We start from the raw sequence: 19,404 nt of genomic DNA, 5'->3' as shown, positions 1-19,404 counted from the left end.
TAGCTTTTTAAGAGTTTTTTTAAAATTTTCGAAATACACCCCTTAATTAATTATAGAAACACATACTCCTATATGTCCTTTTATGTAATTTTGTATATTTCAGCTAGCTTTTCAGCTAGTTTTACCAAACGTTATTTTTTATCAACTAGCTTTTCAGCTATCAGTTAGTTTTTTATTTAACAGCTAGCTTTTCAGCTAGTACGCTAAATATAACCTAAATGATTTTTATACATTTGTAAAGTCAAAAGTGAATGTGAATGAATTGTTCAAAATTCAAATCATTCTTACACAACATCCACACAATGTTTTAAAGAGTATTCAAAATGTCATCAAGCAAAACTACGTAACTCATAAACCAATATACAATCTTAAACATTTGTTATCTTAAAACATTATTGTCCCTGAAAGCATGCCGTATACATTCGCAATCTATTAGCACCAAATTAGAATAAATGTTGCCATATTACAACTATGGGCGACACTACATTATGTTTCCCATCAGTCCAAATTAATTTACCTAACTCTGTCTCCATATTCCCCCATGAGCCAGTTACCTTATGATCAGACACAATCTTAACTTTGTAACTTTGTTTTTCCCCTTTTACAGTAAATTGCATTCGCTGTGGCACTACTGTTACATTGACTCCTTTTGGGCTAGTAACAATAGCATTGTAATTTGATGTACCTTCCCCGACATGTGTTACAGTTCTTGTGACTACTACCTCTGGTTCTGATGAACCTCTTGGTTCACCATACGCGATTGATATCGCTGGGTAATTGATGTTCCATGGTTTGTTTTGCTTCCCCCTACACCTGACTGGTTTTGGAGAAAACTGTCTAAAAGCTTGGGTTGAGTAGTTCATTGCACACAAGAACTGAATATAATCATTCGCTGTTATGTCATATACCAATCCTGGATCAACCGCTTTTCCAGGATCTATGTGACCTGAACCGGTGCCCCACACATTGGCTTCGTTGTATGATTGTTCATCTAGCAATGGCTTCCCTTCTCTGTCAACCATGTATGCCGTGGTCATGATTGCGGATCTAATCATGGCAGGAGACCAATCTGGATGGGCCCCTTTCAGTAGAGCAGCCAAACCTGACACGTGAGGACACGACATGGAAGTGCCCGATGCTATATTAAATCTTGTTCTTCGAAGGTCAGAAGGAATTTCGCTAGGTGGCACATCATTAGGCCATGCTGCTAGGATGTCAACACCTGGTGCTATTACATCAGGCTTGAGTACATAAAGCGAGTCAATACTTGGTCCTCTTGATGAGAAGGATGCAACTACAGGTGCAGGTTTCACCCCTGTTCGAGTCCCGTGAACTATTATCTTCGCCATTGGATTTTTTGAAGAGCTTATATAAGCATGGAGCTTTTTACCACCTGATTCGGTTATCAACATGCCTGGAATTGTGTAGGAATCTGATACTAGTCCTTCACCTTGAGGAGAAACGTTTGACACAATTACCCCTATCCCTCCAGCTTCCTTGACCACTTCACCTTTCTTGACACGAGCATTACCACCTCGGTCACAAATCACTATCTTCCCACGTACCAGTTCTGTGTCAAGTGATTCCGGCATGCAAGTGGCTGCTCTCGAGTTGTAAAATCTCCCTTGCGAGGCGTTCCTTCCATGGATTAATGGAAAGAATTTTGTTGCTGGGATTGTTGTGCTACTTGAAACAGATGCCCCTGTGATTACTGTGCCATCTTCCAAGATCAGATCTGCTGGAAACCTCCTGTCGATTGTACTTGCACCGACGGTTGTGATCCACGGAGCTGTGTTTGTCACCGACATAACATCAGGACCTCCATTACCTGCTGAAGCCGAAACGAGAACACCTCTTGTCATTGCTCCAAAAGCTCCTATAGCTATGGGATCAAGATGATATGGCCTACTTCTGGAGCCACCTACGGAGATGGAAATGACGTGGACACCGTCTTCAACAGCCTTATCTAATCCAGCGAGTATGTCTGATTCCCGACAACTCTCTCCCCAACATATTTTGTACGCAGCGACTCTGGCTTTGGGTGCCACTCCGACAGCTACTCCTTCTGCATACCCGAACAGTGATGCATTAGCAACCACCCTTCCAGCTGCAGTGGAGGCTGTGTGGGTGCCATGGCCATCGGTGTCTCTTGAAGATCTAATCTGAGCTGAGCTGTTGGTTTCTTGGATGCTTGCATCAAATCCAGCAGTAAAATATCTTGCTCCTATTATCTTCTGGTTACAGAGATTTTTGGTGAACTTCTCGCCTTCCATGCACTCGCCTTTCCAATCCGAAGGGATTGGACCAAGATCTTGATCATGGAAGCTTGATGCTTCAGGTGAGATACCAGTGTCCAAGATGCCAATAATGGCATTAGAACCATAATCTGACTCCTTCAATAGGCCATTAGGTTCATTACTATCAAGCCCCAGAAACTGAATTGATCGAGTAGTATGAAGCTGAAGAGTTTGGTCAGGTAAAACAGCCACAACGCTTGGGTGGGCTTCCAGTTCTTGAGCTTCTTGAGGAGTCAGTCTAGCTGAAAAACCATGGAAAACAGTCTTGTAAACATGAAGGAATTCTTGGTTTGGCTTTTTGTCACTATTGAATTTGTGATAATCCAACTTTCTTGAATTCAAACTTCCAAGGGTTGCCTTATACCAATGCTCTACATCAGCGAAAACAGATGGTTTCAAGTCGTTTTGAATCCTGACTATGAAGCTTTGGGTATCATCAAGCTGCACAGAATTTGCTATGAAAAAACAGACGATCGAGTAAACCAAAAACCAAAACCGACCCATCTTGGTAAAAAAAGATTGATCGATTATATTATCGAAGCTACGCGTGTTGGTTTATAATGCAAATGAGATTGTGAAAAAACATGAGCTGGATTAAGAAACCCACAGAAGATATGAGGGTGAGCATGATTAGGATAAAAATTTGGATGCGTCATGCGTGAATGCAATGTTGTGAGTTGGTGTCTATTTTAAGCATTATAACGTAAGATACATCTCACCCTTATCTTGTTGCATAGTTATAAATGGTATAAACATTTTTCCAATGCTTTTGTCAGAACTGACAGAAAGTGTCCAGAATTTGCCGCAAAAGTGACGAAAGATAAGTGATGATTCATGGAATTTTTGTGCCCTGTTCAACACATGTTCGGGCCGTTGTTGGTTTGGGCTTTTGCATTTTTTTCTGGCCTGTTGCACTTTTACGTTTAAAGCCTTTGTCGTAGAAAGGCCATAATTAATGGAAGGGCAGTTTTAGTTAGACTTTAATAATGTAAGCCAATCATTAATAGTAGAAAAATCGAAAAGCACCCCTTATAATCTTGATTTTGACACTTTGGGTGTAACTATCAAATATAAGGTGTGAGAATACATTATTAATATCATCTTCTATATTTTTATTTAAATCATGCTATTATAATAAAAATACAAACAAATATAATTTTTTTTTTATATTTGATGTTAATTATTATTTATTTTATGAGTACATATAATTAGCATAATCTTATACATTTATATTTTATATATAATTACTATTTACTTTATTAATAAAAATATTTTATTCAATTTAATACTTTTATAATAGTGTTTTTGCTGGTCAAATAAAATATAGAAGATATAATAATAAATTACTATTATTAAAGCTTGGGATAATATGAAGGAAACGTGAACACCGTGGAAGTACCGTGGAAAATTGGGTTGAAATTTAACGTGTCCAAGTCCATTTTCCAAAGAAGGGATTCTGCCACGTAGATGTAAAGGATAAGTATAATATGATTATGACCAAAACAATTCTGCTTGCATGTGTCTTATTCGTATGAAAAAAAAAAATTGCTTATTACATTCATCCACATTCATATGTAAGACTTTATTAGTGTGTTAATCAATTTGTGGGTTTGTTATTTTTATAAGAAGAGATTCAAAATTGTAAACTCATAAATAAAATGATTCAATCCTTTCTAATAAATCATTTTTTTTACTAAATGTCATCTTCTCCTTCACTTGGATAAATGTCATTTTTTAGAATTTTTAAATATTTTTTATTTTCCACTTGTCATTTTATTGTATTTTTCATTTTATTAAATTAAAATTCCATATTTAATATGTAAAGTAATATATATGTAAGATATTTATTAGAAATGATTTATATATGTAATGTATTCAATGTATTAAAGCCTCATTAATTTTAATAATTTAAAATTTTTCTTATAAATTCAAACTTCTCAGATTGTTAAAATTTTATATTTAACTTTTTTAAATAAAATCATGTAATACATGGGTCTCACAACTAGTAAATATTAATTAAAGAGTAATAATATGGATGATACCTATGGTTTATGGTAATTTATGTATTTGGTCTCTAATCGTTTTTTTAATTCGGATAGTCCCTTAAACTTTATTTTAATGTGTAATCAGATTCTACCAGCCATATTTATCTATTATTTTTAAAAAATTATAACTTATCCTTTCTAATAACTAAAGGTTTTTTTTCCACTTGTTACATTCTCATTCAATTTGCCAAATGTTATTTTATGGTTATTTTGAATTAATTTTTTTAACATGTCATTTTATAAGTTTTTCTATTTTATTAAATTCCACATAATATTTTAATGTAATAATTGCAATCAATATAGTAATAAATTGATATCAATTTCATTAATAAACTTACCTTTTAATTTAAAAATTCCTAAAATTAAAACTCATTAGTTTCTTTTCTTTATTTAAATTATTTTTTTTAATTTAAAAGATAAAAGATATTTGCATTATAATAATTCATTATTTATTTTTCTTATAAATTCAAAGTTCTCAAATATTTTGAATTTTGTATTGAACTTTTTGTTAAATTAACCAAAGTAATACATGAGTTTCACAACTAGTTTTTGTTATTACGGTTTAATACAATAAATAGGGCCATCAACCCCTTATCCCAACAAATGCTCCTCTTTTTCACTTCTCGTGGAAGACTTCTCTTCATCATCAGTCGAAAACACATAACCAGCAGCATCCAAACCTACCACTCCTGTGTTGCTTCATCTCGACCACCTCTCCTAGACGGTCACCATTGTCATCACCACCGTCACCACAACATCTCCATATAAAAAAAATCCCCACCACACTGGACAACAACCGCATTCATCCACCACTTGCGGCACATCAACTAATGTGAAGCTCATGGTCAGATCAACCATCGTTGCATTTCTATTAAACTGGCAACCATCGCAAAAACATCGTGAATTGGAGTTGTTACCACCATCGATGACGTGATCGGAGCCACCACGCCACCATCGTTGCATTCCCCTAGTTATTTAAATTTTTTTTTTTACAAATTGTTTTAGATAAAATTGGTGTCACCACTACCAAAAGTCGTATATAAAATCGGTATGTTCCATAAAATGGTGGTCGTTTCATAAAACCTACATTTGATTTTGATTTGGGTTTCATAGATCGATGTTCAATTCATCATGCTTGATTTTCATTTTCGTCTTTGGTTTTGATTTTGGAATCGAGATGTTGAAATCGTTTCTAGATCAGAGTGTTTTGATTTTTTATTGGAATCTAGATTTTCATTAGGTTTTGATTTTCATCTTTGATTTTAATTTTGGAATCGAGACTTTCATTGGGTTTTGATTTACAACATTTTTTTGTAAATGGTCATAGTGATACCGAACATTATGATTATGAAGATAAGGAGAGGGGATTGGATCGACGGTAAGCAATTTTTTAACGGTGTGGGTATAAAGGGTATTAGGGGTGGTCTTATTTAGTTAACAAAAAAATTATAATAACCAAAATATAAATTAAAATAATTTAAAATAAATAGATAACGGAAAAAGAGTCTTTTTATGTATGGTATGGACGAAATACACAGTAAAATAAAGATTAAGGGACATTATATATATATATATATATATATATATATATATATATATATATATATATATATATATATATATATATAAAGGAAAAAAGAAAAAGGAAACAAACAAACAAAGACCAAATGCACAAGTTACCCCAAAATCATAGAGATCATCCATATAATTTACTCTTAATTCTATTATTATTTATAAGAAAATAAAAAAAATACAAAAAACAATATAAAAATTACATAATATGGTTAAACTTTTTACTAAAATGATTTATATTTTAAAACCAAATCAAATTTATAACCAAACAAGAAACATCAAATAATTTCCGTCCATTTGAATTAACAAAAGATATAACATATATGCACTGTTTAATGAACACATTACATAATCAAATTTCTTAATACTTCAATTTCCCTATATTCAATTTATTTCATACCAATTTTAGTTAAAACAGTACGCCAACCGAATCAAAGGCAAACAAAGCTTTCTAAAAACGTCAACCTTAATAATGGAATTGGAATTTACGTGGAACGGGGTTCGGAGTGTAAGAACCGCAACCCATGGTGATTATGACATGCCAATAAAAAAAGTTAAATTATACTGTTTGAAAAAATCGTTGGTAAGTAAAAATTAGTGACAAAATTACAAGAATGGTCCCTGTGGTATATCGCAAATTGCCACTTTGGGCCAAATAGGTTTTGACTAGCACAAATGGTCCAAAAGTTTCCATTTTGTTGCTAGTTTGGTCCATTCTGCTTTAACTTTTTATAAAATGACGATTTTGCCCTCTTTATTTTCTTTGTTTATTTTTGTATTACAAAAAAAAAAGAAAAAAAAAAAGAAAGAAAAGAAAAATACCCTTTCTCTCTCTCACTCACTCACTTTCACATACTCTCTCTCTCTCTCTCTCTCTCTCTCTCTCTCTCTCTCTCTCTCTCTCGTTTCTTGCTTACCACCGGCAAAAGAAGAAGAAATCGGCAGCTGTCGCCGGACTAGGCTGCCCCTCTGCCTCCCTCCAGTCAAGTAGCATCGCCCTAAACACCCGCTTCGATCGTTGATGCACTCCCTTTGAATCTCAACAGCCGACAACGAGAGAAAGGAGGTTGTGATCTGAAGTTGGGGTTTCTTGGCGGCTAGGGTTTTCAGATGGGTGTTTCGCGACTGGAAATCGAGGCGGAGAAACCTGTGATGTACTGCTCGATGAAGCTAGGGTTGTTTAAACCCACGACGAGACCCTTAGCAAAATCGGATTTATGATGAACACTACCCTGGTCTGGTTTCAAACAATACCTCGGATCTGTGTGTGAGAGAGATAAGATGATGAAGAAGAAGAAAAAATGGCGTTTCAGATCCGAGAGAGAGAGAGAGAGAGAGAGAGAGAGAGAGAGAGAGAAAGAGAGAGAGAGAGAGAGAGAAAGAGAAACGATTTTTGGGTTTTGTGTGTATGTGTGTTTAATGTGTGTGTGTTTGTGTTGAATCTGTTGAAAAATCGATGGATGTTTATGTTGATTTGTTTTTTTGTTCTTTAGATTTCATGTGTTTGTATGTCGCTCTGATTCATGTGTGTTTGTTCATCTGTGGGTGGTGGCGGATGGTGGTGGTGGTGGTGGACTATGGTGGTGGCGGACGGTGGTCGAACAGTGGTGATGATAGATGTTCTTGAGTGTTCTTGAGGAAGAAGAAGAAGATGGGTAAGAAGATGTGTCTAGGAAAAATAACATGAGAGAGAGAAAACGAGAGAGAGAGAGAGAGAGTATGTGAAAGTTAGTGAGTGAGAGAAAGGGTATTTTTTTTCTTTTCTTCTTTTATTTTTGTAATACAAAAATGAAATAAGAAAATAAAGAGAGCAAAATCGTCATTTTATAAAAAAAATTAAAGCAGAATGGACCAAACTAGCAACAAAATGGAAACTTTTGGATCATTTGTGCTAGTCAAAACCTGTTTGGCCCAAAGTGGCAATTTTCACTATACCACAGGGACCATTCTTGCAATTTTGTCAAAATTAGTTGATAACAATTGTTTACTGAAAAGTTAGCTTCTACCCTAAACTCAGAGATATTTTTAATCATTATTTTATTGTGTCTTTGATACATAAAAAGACTCTTTTATCATTATCTATTTATTTTTAATTATTTTAATATTTATTTTGGTTATTATATTTTTTTTTATTAACCAAATAAGGCCACCCTAATACCCTTTATACTCACCCTATTAAAAAATTGTTTTCGTTCCCTTCTCTCTATCTTCATCTCTATCTTCATAGATGGAAGATATAAAATGAAATAAAAAGATATTTAGAAGAACGCTTTTTTTATAATTAATTAACTCTTGAAAAAAACTACTCTAAGTAGCTTTTCGGAAAACTAGTGTATTAGTTACTTTTGACTTATAAAAATGTCCACACAAAAAAAAAAAAAAAAAAAAAAAAAAAAAAAAAAAAAACCCTGTCAAACACAACCTAAAGTCACATTTAATCCTAATCTTCGAGAAGCAAGTGGGCCAATTAGCTTAATTCTCACGCGAGCGTTTACTGGGTACGCTTCCGAGCAACACCGAAGTCAATCTGCAAGCTCATGTATTAGTTGTTACAACTAATGGAGGTGAAAAGTATGAACCTTTGGTGCTCATTCGTACCACCCATACGTCTAACGATCAACAACCCGAAAAGAAGTCAAAAAGTGCGAAAAAGAAAAGGATGTCACAACCCAGTTTTCACGACGCTGCGAGACCGCTGCCACATCGTTGCCAGCTCAGACTCCTTCCGAAATCTAAGCTATATCAACTGCCACTTCCATATCATAGAATAAAAAGGCTATCGGAAAAAGTATACGAGCATAAGGTAAATATATTCTCATGTTTAGCAACCCTGCCACCGCAACCAGAACTGCTAAAACCACCGCTACCTTGCAACTGTCTCCGCCTCCGCCACCAACCACCGCTACCTTGCTTCTGGGGTTGAAAGATTGAATGTTGAAAAATAATCTTCACTTCTTGTTCCTTCGAATGAGAATTCTTCAATGATCACCATTGCGCCTTGAAAAGTAACAAATGACTAAAAAGTCCATGTGGATCATAGAGTTATAAAAAACCTTTTGACCACAGTTGTTCAAGGACCCAACCTTAGCTCAGATGGAGACTTCTTGCAGTATCTGTGTGAAAATACAGTCTCCTTGAGTCTCTTCTTCCTTTGAATTCGCTTTTCAAGACAATGAGAATTTTGAGACAAAAACAAAACTAAAAAGAAATAAAAAACAGAGATAAAAATATTTTTGAATTTTCAAATTTTATGATTTTTGTTTGATTTTTTTAGTTGTAATTCTCCCCTTTAAATTTGTGCATAAAGGAAAACTATGAACAAATTTAACAAAAACAAAAATAATGACTAAATTTAAGACTTTTTGGGATCAAAGTTGTCAAGCAATTCAAAATCGTTTATCAGCACACACCTGCATGTTTAGCTCTGGTCAATCACTAATATTTGTGGTCCATTTAAACAGAAAAGATATTGACAATTTAGACAAATTATAAGTGACAAGACATTTCACCTATATTCCTAAATAGACCATTTAGCTGACGACGACCAAGGATATTGTTGTCCACTTAAATTCAGCAGCGAGATCTACAGACAACCTTTAAGTTAATTCAATATTAAGCATACTAGAATGTGTTCCCCATTTCACGACATGCCCTAGCAATCAAGGAATTCCAATGAGCTCTTTACTGTAGGTGAGTGCTCAATTATTTGAGAGTGAAGATAAATATAGAGATGCATATGTTGTATCCCAAGTCGGATGTCTTCCAATCATGCATAGGGAACAACATATGACTACATAGATAGAGGGATAGAGAAATAGAAGGGTGCATATGATGTGTCCCAGGTCAGATCTTCCGATCATGCAGAGGGGACAACATATGACTGACATAGACAAATAGAAAGAAGCATAGATAGAGATATATAGAAATAGAGTTGCATATGTTGCATTCTAGGTCGGATATGTTCCAATCGCACAAAGGACACAACATATGACTGACAGAGAAGATAAGAAAGAAAAACAATTTCGCACCGACCTACTTTATCAACCCCCCCCCCCAGTCACCCTATCAGTACCAGAATTAATGACATAAGTTCGTACATTGAAGAAGTGTTGAGCCATAGTTCTAGATACGAACAGACTCAAAGCTGCAACAACTATTAGCTTAATGCTTAAAAGAAATCAACAATTGGGGCTCTGATAGTTCGAGATTCAAAGAGATCTCCACAAAGAAAGATTAAAGTTCATAACTCATGTCCCCTGCCCAAGCCGGCCCTAACCCTTATTAAAGTATAAACGAAAACCACCATACTAGGAAACTTAATCACAAAAATAAAGTCTATAATTAACTTTAATTAAATTACTAATCGCCCCTTGCGTTGCGTCTCTTATAAACTCGTCCCCATCTCCCCTGATTCATATCAATACCTCGCCCCTGAAAATCCACCTTGTCCCCAAGGTGGAAATTAGGAAATTGAGCTTGTATAACTTCGATATCCTCCCAGGTCGCCTTAGTCTCCGGTAAATCCTTCCATTTCACCAAAACTTCCTGTTTTCCTTGATGTTTCCTCAACTTCAACACTTGTTCCGGCACTACCTGTACTTCCATAGTCTTTGTCAATCCTTCTGGTAAATAAGATAGAGCCTCCTGGTCACCAATCATCTTCTTGAGCTGAGAAACATGAAAAACTAGATGGATGGTTGCTGAGGTTGGTAATGCCAGGTGATAGGCTAATTTCCCCACACGAGCTAAAATGCGAAAAGGACCATAAAAACGTGGTGTTAGTTTAGCATTACGCCTTCCAACCACCATATTCTGCCTGTAAGGACGCAACTTCAAATAAACCAAGTCATCAACTTCATATTCCACATCTCTCCTTTTGTGATTAGCTCGGGCCTTCATCACTTGCTGTGTTTTTGCCAACTGTTCCTTGAATTCCTCTAACACCCCATCTCGCTCCCACAGGTAATTATCTACCTCAAACGTGATTGTCGTTCCAAAATCATAATTGAGCAGATGAGGTGGGTCACGACCATACATGATTTTAAAAGGAGTTTCTTTAACAGATGAATGATAAGATGTATTGTACCAATATTCCGCCCATGGTAACCATTTCACCCACTGTTTTGGTTTACTTGACGCAAAACAACGCAAATATGTTTCTAAACTACGATTCACAACCTCTGTTTGACCGTCCGTCTGTGGGTGATAGGCGGTGCTATATTTCCACGTGGTACCTTGGAGTCAGAAGAGTTCTTTCTAGAAACGACTCAGAAATATTTTATCCCGATCCGACACCACTAACAAAGGAATACCATGTAACCGTATAATCTCACGAATGAATGTGTTGGCAACAGTAGTTGCGGCGAATGGATGCTTTAAAGGAATAAAATGAGCAGACTTACTAAGACGGTCAACCACAACCAAGATCACGCTATACCCTTCCAATTTTGGCAACCCTTCTATGAAATCCATGCTTAAATCCTCCTAGATCCGTTTTGGTAATTCTAGTGGTTGTAAAAGGCCTGCTGGTGCCAAATTCGAATATTTATTCTGTTAACAAATGCCACATTTGGCTACTCGTTCTGCCACGTCCCGCCGCATGCCAACCCAATAAAATTCTCGTGCTAATCGATGGTAGGATTTTTGAGTACCTTCGTGACCCCCCACCACACCACCATGCGCCTCCTGGAATAAACGGTCAATCCAAGAAGAGTGGGAGGGCAACACCAAGCGATTCTGATAGAAAACCAATCCATCTCGAATCTCATATTCATTCATATTCTCATCTCCGGATTTGATTAAACTAATCATGTCTAAGACATCTGGGTCCCGTTTTAAACCTAGTAACAAGTCACCCTTATTACTGGTGTGAGCAACCACGAGTTCAGACAACCGTACCCCATCACCTCGTCTCGACAAAGCGTCGGCTACTCCATTCTCCTTCCGGGGCCGATATAAAATTTCAAAGTCATACCCAGATAGTTTCAAAATCCACTTCTGGTACTCTCCGGACACCACCCTCTATTCCAACAAGTACTTCAATTCTCGTTGGTCAGTGATCACTCGAAAATGTTTTCCCAACAAGTAGGGCCGCCATTTTTGAACAGCTAGAACAATGGCCATCAGTTCTCTTTCATAGATCGACTTTTGTTGAGCACGCACTCCTAACACCTGGCTAAAGTACGCCATGGGTCGCCCCTCTTGCATTAGTACCACCCCTAAACCATGACCCGATGCATCCATCTCAATGACAAACTCCTTGGTGAAATCAGGGAGAGCTAAAACAGGAACCCATGTCATTGTGTCTTGCAACTGTCGAAATGCGCGGGCTGCCTCCTCATTTCAATGAAACTGATCTTTTTTAAGTAGATCAGTGAGTGTCCTTGCGATTTTTCCATAACCTTGCACAAATTTACGGTAATATCTTGTTAGTCCGAGGAACCATCGCAGCTCACGTACAGTCTTAGGCTCAGGCCATGAGGTCATAGCTGATATTTTCGCCGGATCAACCATGATGCCGTCTTTTGTCACTATGTACCTAAGGTATTCCACCTTATCTTGACCAAAAACACACTTCTTGCGATTACAAAACAAGCCCTTAGTTCTAAGGCAGCCAAAAACCCATGTGAGGTGCTCCCGATGCTCATCTATCGACCGACTGTAGATCAATATATCGTCAAAGAAGACGAGAACGAATTTACGCAGATACGGCCGAAACACCTTGTTCATAAGTGCTTGAAATGTTGATGAGGCATTAGTCAACCCGAAGGGCATCACGAGGAATTCATAATGCCCTTCGTGGGTCCGGAATTCCGTCTTTTGAATATCTTCCAGTTTCATCCGAATTTGATGGTACTCGGATTTTAAGTCAATTTTGCTGAAAATAACCGCGCCATGTAGTTCATCGAGCAATTCGTCAATAACAGGGATAGGAAACTTGTCTAATATTGTTGCCTTGTTAAGAGCCCGGTAGTCGACGCAGAATCACCAACTACCATCTTTCTTTTTCACTAATAACACTGGACTGGAAAACGGACTAGAACTTGCTCGGATTACTCCTGCTGTAAGCATCTCCTCAATGAGTTTTTCTGTAGACGAAACCAAACCCTGGATCTCAAATAAACTTTCAACCTTGTATACCCATCCAAATGCATCTTCACCCTCAAATAATGGCATCTTTAGCTTTCGCAGGCGATAATCTGTTCCCGGTACCCATTCTCCTCCATTTCTGTGGCCACCCATAAGGTCTTGGTTGAATACATGACCCTCGTTATAACCCCTGGGTTCATACTGGTCTTCCCCCCACCCCGTGTCCAAGTAGGTTTGTTTACCTCGGCTGTTACTTGAGCCCGAGACATCTCCGACGGTAAATGGTGTGCGTTGGCGCCATTGATCCTCCCTTCCAAACTGGACAAGGTGGGGCTGGTGTTGGAGCCATCTGTCCGTCGGGTGTGTGGTTAATGTCGGAATCGGTATAGATGTCACTGACTGGAACAACGTTGGTGGTGGTCGGAAAGGTGATGGTGGTGGTAGGATCAATGATGGTGGCGGTGGTTGGGTCTGACTTGTTGATGAATAAATCGGTGGTGGTAGGCTAGAATTTTGCGAAACCTTCAAGAGCAATCCCATCAGTTCCTCATGCCTTTGGTCTGCAATAGTATGTCTCTTTTCTACATCTGCCTTAATCGAATTAATCTCCTGCTTCAACTCCTCCAATCGGTCGCGATCACCATCGGAGGTCGAATCTTTAGTGCCTTCAGAACAAGTGACTGGTTTTGTCATGGACCTAATATATAAACCGGATGAACAGTGATGTCGTGAACAGTGCTCCAGGAACGTCGCTCCGATACCAATTTGATACGAACAGACTCAAAGCTGCAACTACTATTAGCTTAATGCTTAAAATAAATCAACAACTGGGGCTCTGATAGTTCGAGATTCAGAGAAATCTCCACAAAGAAAGATTAAAGTTCATAATTCATGTCCCCTGCCCAAGCCGGCCCTAGCCCTTATTAAAGCATAAACGAAAATCACCATACTAGGAAACTTAATCACAAAAATAAAGTCTATAATTAACTTTAATTAAATTACTAATCGCCCCTTGCGTTGCGTCTCTTATAAACTCGGCCCTATCTCCCCTGATTCGTATCACATTGCTCAATCTATCCAAGCATCGTATGGTCAGTCCAAATGAAACTATCTAAGTCCAGATGTCAAGTCCTTTTGTTGTCAATCTAAGGCTAGTCCATTTGAACTCCTTCGTGTCTACCAGCACATTGAACACAGAGTCTAAACAATTTGACTTCAGTGCATTACACGAATTTCAAATTGCCTTTTAGCACTAGACTTCATAGCACTTCCCAAATAATCATCTACAAACGAAAACTCATAAGTACATATATTTTGGATTTTCGTTTTATAAATTTTTGTATTTTGATTTCCCCCTAAATTTGTGCATGGGAAGAAATAAAATAAATGTGCAAAATTAAAAGAAAATTTGTCTTTTAAACGAATCATTTTAAGAGAAACTCAAAAGTATCGAGAAGAAAACTCAAACCATAAGTCACCAATGGAAGTTGCATCCAGGTGATCTGAGAACAGCACACATAGTTCAATCTCGTAACAGATCCAATTTTTTTTTCACATAGTTAAGTACAATCCTTATTTGTGATCCTCTTCCCTTCTTCCTTTCCCGCAAAGGACACATACTCTCAATGAAGATTCTGAATGTTGTACAGATGAGAAATGTTCCCTATCATGTGCCAGGAACAGCCACTATCAACAAACTAAAGTCTGATGACATATCCTATTTATCAGACACAAAAAATGAAGAAATGTCAGACTCATTAGCTGATTTGGGAGTATGAACCTTTGGTACCCATTTGTAGTTGAGTTTAACCCATTTCTTGTTTGATCGGATGGATGCCTTATCACTTTCTTTTGAGCTTGAAACCGATGGCCGAAATGACTTTGAATTAACTGATCTTTGTTTAACTAAACCATCTCTTGAATTTGGTTTCTTGGCCGACATTCCCTTCTTGACCTTGGGATTTGGATTCTTAGCCTTTTCGCATTCCAGTCACCATTGCGCGATTGTGACCTCTAAGGGTTCCTTTTGGAGAACCTCCCTCTTGGCACATTTTTCCATCCTTATGTATAGTAAGGAACATATGTGTGATTTGGACAATTTCTGGCAATGTGTCCAGTAGTTCCACAGTGTCAACATGTATGTTTCTTCATGTAGAAATTGTTTCTTTCTGCCCCTGGTAGCATGCCCATGCCTTGTCTCTGATTGTTACCACAAGCACACTAGCACTCTGTTTCGTTTGTTTTGGTGGCCTGTATTTACCAACAACAGGTTGATTAGAAGCAACTGAATTAGAAGAAACAAATTCAGAGTTCAATGAGACATTGGTTTAACAGTCAACAGAATCAACATAACTAGAATTATTTATGTTCTCCTTGTTCTCATCTTCCACTACTTTACTTACACATAAAGTAGAGGCATTAGTATCATTCACCTCAACACTCTCAGTTGGGCCTGATTGTTCAATCTTAACTGAAGCAGGAGCAAGAGGTTGGCCAAACTGAGCAGATGTCTCTTCCTCGTTGAGTTCAAGGGGTGGGGTATAGTTGTCATTGAAGGAAGGTGGAACATTGTGATACCCTAGACCCTTTGTTTGATTATCCTTAAATTTTAATTGTTTCTGAATCATGGACACAACTACCTCACTTGACACGTCAAACTTCTTAAAGTTAAATTCAACATCTTTATATTTAGCCTGTAATGCATCAAGTTCGGCAGTTAATTTGGCGATTTCCTTTTTAGCATAGTTGTTATTTTCACAATTATTACTATATTCTTCTTGAAGTTTTCTAAAGTCCTTGGTTTTGGCCTATACTTGTTCTTTTAAGGGTTTTTGGGCCTTTTTAAGAATATAGTCTTCATACCTAAGGTCCTCATTGTCTCTAGGTAATATATCAATTCTTATCACGAAGAAGCTTAATCATAACTTCACAAGACTGAGAACATGAAGTTTCATTACCCTTGGTGATTGAGGAACTCATTGTTTATCAAAAATAGATCTTATTTCGTAGCCAAGAAAAGTGTCCTTTGACTTGAAACCTCGAAAGTCATACTTGGAAGTCAAACCTGAAAAGTCAAACTTGAAAAGTCAAACTTGAAAGTCAAACGTGAAAACTTGAAATTCAAACGAGAAAGTCAAAGTTAAAAGTCAAAGATTAAACTTGAGAGTCAAAGTCAACTTTGAAAGACAAAGGTCAAAAATTGAAAGTCAAATGTCAAGCTTGAAAGTCAAAAATCGAAATTCAAAACTTAGGATCGAAAACGAAAATTGTATGATAAAAAACAAAAGTATTTGACGGAATACATGGCTTTTTGACTAAATACGAAGCTTTAATATCGAAAACGAGGTTATTTTATCGAAAACGAAGCTTAGGGTCGAAAACTAGGTTTTAAAATCGAAAAATTTGATTTTCAGGCCGAAATCGCGAGGCTTCTCGTCCTAATCGAGAAGTCTCGCACCAAAATCAACCTTTAACCAAAAATGCGAGGACTGAACACGTGAACCGAACACCTGCGCACCGAAAATGTTCGAGGCCGAAAACCCTCACACGCTCCACCGAGAACCTTCGCACGGTCTACCGCAAACCTCGCAGACGCGTCATCGCAAACCTGCTTACCACAATCGTGATTTTAGCCGAGAACTCCTCGGAAACCCTACTCTAAGACCGAAAATGATCGTCTAGGCCTCGTAGATTACGTCCAAAAACACGTTTTTTTTTTCAACTTGTAACGCAAAAATTCGATCAAAACTCAAAATTATGAAGAACACGAAGAACAAACATCCAAGATTTTGTCTAAAACTAATCAAAAACGCCAAAACCTTCAAAAAAAAAAGCCAAAAACGTTCAATATCTTGCCAAATTACTTGATATGATCCAAGCTCTAATACTAACTCTAAGTCCCCAAATCGCTTTGACGTATCAATCTGATCCACTTGATGGTGCGGAATCTCAATCAAGTGGATGATTCAAGATGGAATGGAGAAGAAGAAGAAGAACAACAAGATGAATCTTCAATGCACTCAATGATATTCAATAATGATCCATGTACACAGGATTCACACACACACATACACACGTTCTCTATTTTCTCTCTCTAGAACACGCTCCTTCAATAATGGCAGCCCCCTTCACGTTTTCTCCCCCTTAGGCACAACTAAAACACGCCTTTCTCACTATATATATATATATATATATATATATATATATATATATATATATATAAACCAAAAACTACAAATGCCAGAAAAAGCAAAATATAAACCATAAATTTAGACTTAACAAACCACCATATTCATATATGAATATACTTATATATCTAAATATGAATAGAGTTATCCATATTTGAATAAGTATATACTTATTCATATATAATATCCGTTATCGTCACCAACATCTTTGCCACCCGCGACACCACCACCACATCTGCCACTAACCGTCATATTCATATATATATATATATATATATATATATATATATATATATATTGCCGCAAAACTCTCTTACGTGCCGGCACGACAGAGGAATGTAATATTCATATATTAATCTAAAACACTACCACCCAACCACCACTGGGTCACATTATTTTTTATTGCTTTCTTAATTTTATAATTATTCTTATTTGAACCTTATATATATATATATATATATATATATATATATATATATATATACACAGAGAAAGAGAGAGAGAGAGAGAGAGAGAGAGAGAGAGCGACCTAGGTTCAGGTGTTTAAACTAATTATTGTGTTATTGTATGCATCAAATGTAGGCCAATTATTTTAAAAGGGTAAATATGTAATCTTACATTTAATTAATTATGGTAAATATATAAATCAATTAATATCCCTTTAAATTATGAATATCAGTTAATATCCCTTTAATTTAGAAATGGTTCGTGTTATCAGAGCACAGCGTAAGGGAGCAGGGTCTGTCTTTAAATCTCATACCCACCACCGAAAATGGTGAATCAATTTGCAAAGTCTCAATTTTGACTTTCAACATCAGCATTCAATTGCGAGCGAATAAACACCATTATTCTAAATCCTGATTTCATTGGTTCCGACTCCGATTTCATTCGATCACAGTGGGTCCGCTCGCACCAAAGAGCCTGTTTGCCCCAATTTTGACTTTTTAGATTGACTTGCAAGAACATCTGCTTATTCCGATAATATCCAATCTTGATTTCAGTCGATCGCATTACACATCCGGTCACAAATCTGATTAAGATTGTAGTCCCAATTTTGACTTTCTATGGTTTGACCATCCAAATTGAAATACACTGATGTTTATCTGTTCATCATCAGACTTAGAGATTGCAATCAATCAAGCCCCAAATAAATTCATCAAAGATCAATTTCACTCATGGATCATCAGAAACAAGAAGTGACAGGGTTTGAATGGTGGTAGGGTAGTGACCATGCAAGGTGGTGTTGGGGGAGGCAGCAACTTCGGTTGCTCTTGTGTTTCCCGGTGAGCAGGTCAGAAACGAGAGAGGAAGGAGGAATTTGAAGGAATTCAGCAAAGGATAGATATTTGATCAGGTTTCTCTATGATCTTTTTATAAAATTATGAATCAAGCATTGGTGATAAGTTATTTATTTTTATCAGGTTATGGGTTTGATTGTTTGATAGGAAAGAAGGAAGAAGGAAGAACAAGAGGGAACAATTGGTGTTTGGGTGGTCCAAGGCTAGCAGTGAAGAAAGAAGTGCACTTTAGTTCAATTCTAAAAGGGTAAAGGGAACACCATTTCAGTTGTACAAAATTAGATATTTTGGGGTTGCTTTTGATAGAAGATCGATGGGTGTTTGTAGAGTTGATTGGGTTTGTTGTTTTCACAAAAATGGGAGAAAGAAGAACACGAATGGGAAACTGCCCTCTTTTTTTTGTTGGTTTGCTGGGTACATAAGGGCAAGAACAAGATTGTTCTTGTATTTCTTGACTGTAATCCATGAGACAACATCTATTGTGAAAAGGAAACACTTTTTCCTTTGGGTTTAAGTGTAGTAATGTCCTGAAAACCATAATGAAATGGAATCAAAGAATGGTATTGGTGAGATTCCAATTCTATTGGAATGGAATCACGAATTCCAATTCTGTTGGAATGGAATCACGAATTCCAATTTTGTTGGAATCATAGAACTTGATGCTTGAAGAACGGACCACAAAATTGAAACGGACCACATTATTCGTTTAGAATGTATTAGTCGTTATTAGATTTTTATGTTTTCTTTCTCGTTATGAAAGTTTTTTAGTTTTATTCTTTAATAATAAATGTAATTCTTAACAATTGTTACCCGTATTCTAGAAAAATAATGTATTTTTCGTTTTTATTCTTAAATTTATTCTTCAAGAATTTGTTAATCTACAAGAAGTTTTTAAATTCATGATCAAGAAATAGGT

At 36.7% G+C, this 19,404-nt stretch overlaps 1 pseudogene; it reads right to left on the bottom strand.

The window, feature by feature from the left end:
- Positions 1–324: 324 nt before the first annotated feature.
- LOC145059137 (subtilisin-like protease SBT1.5 pseudogene) lies at positions 325–3,093 on the bottom strand (annotated as a pseudogene).
- Positions 3,094–19,404: the final 16,311 nt, after the last annotated feature.

The sequence above is a fragment of the Lactuca serriola genome, chromosome 6, assembly GCF_051521515.1.
Source record: "Lactuca serriola cultivar US96UC23 chromosome 6, Lser_US96UC23_V15, whole genome shotgun sequence".
NCBI lineage: Eukaryota > Viridiplantae > Streptophyta > Magnoliopsida > Asterales > Asteraceae > Lactuca > Lactuca serriola.
Note: the sequence above shows the minus strand (reverse complement) of the source record. Positions and strands in the feature narration are given on the sequence as shown.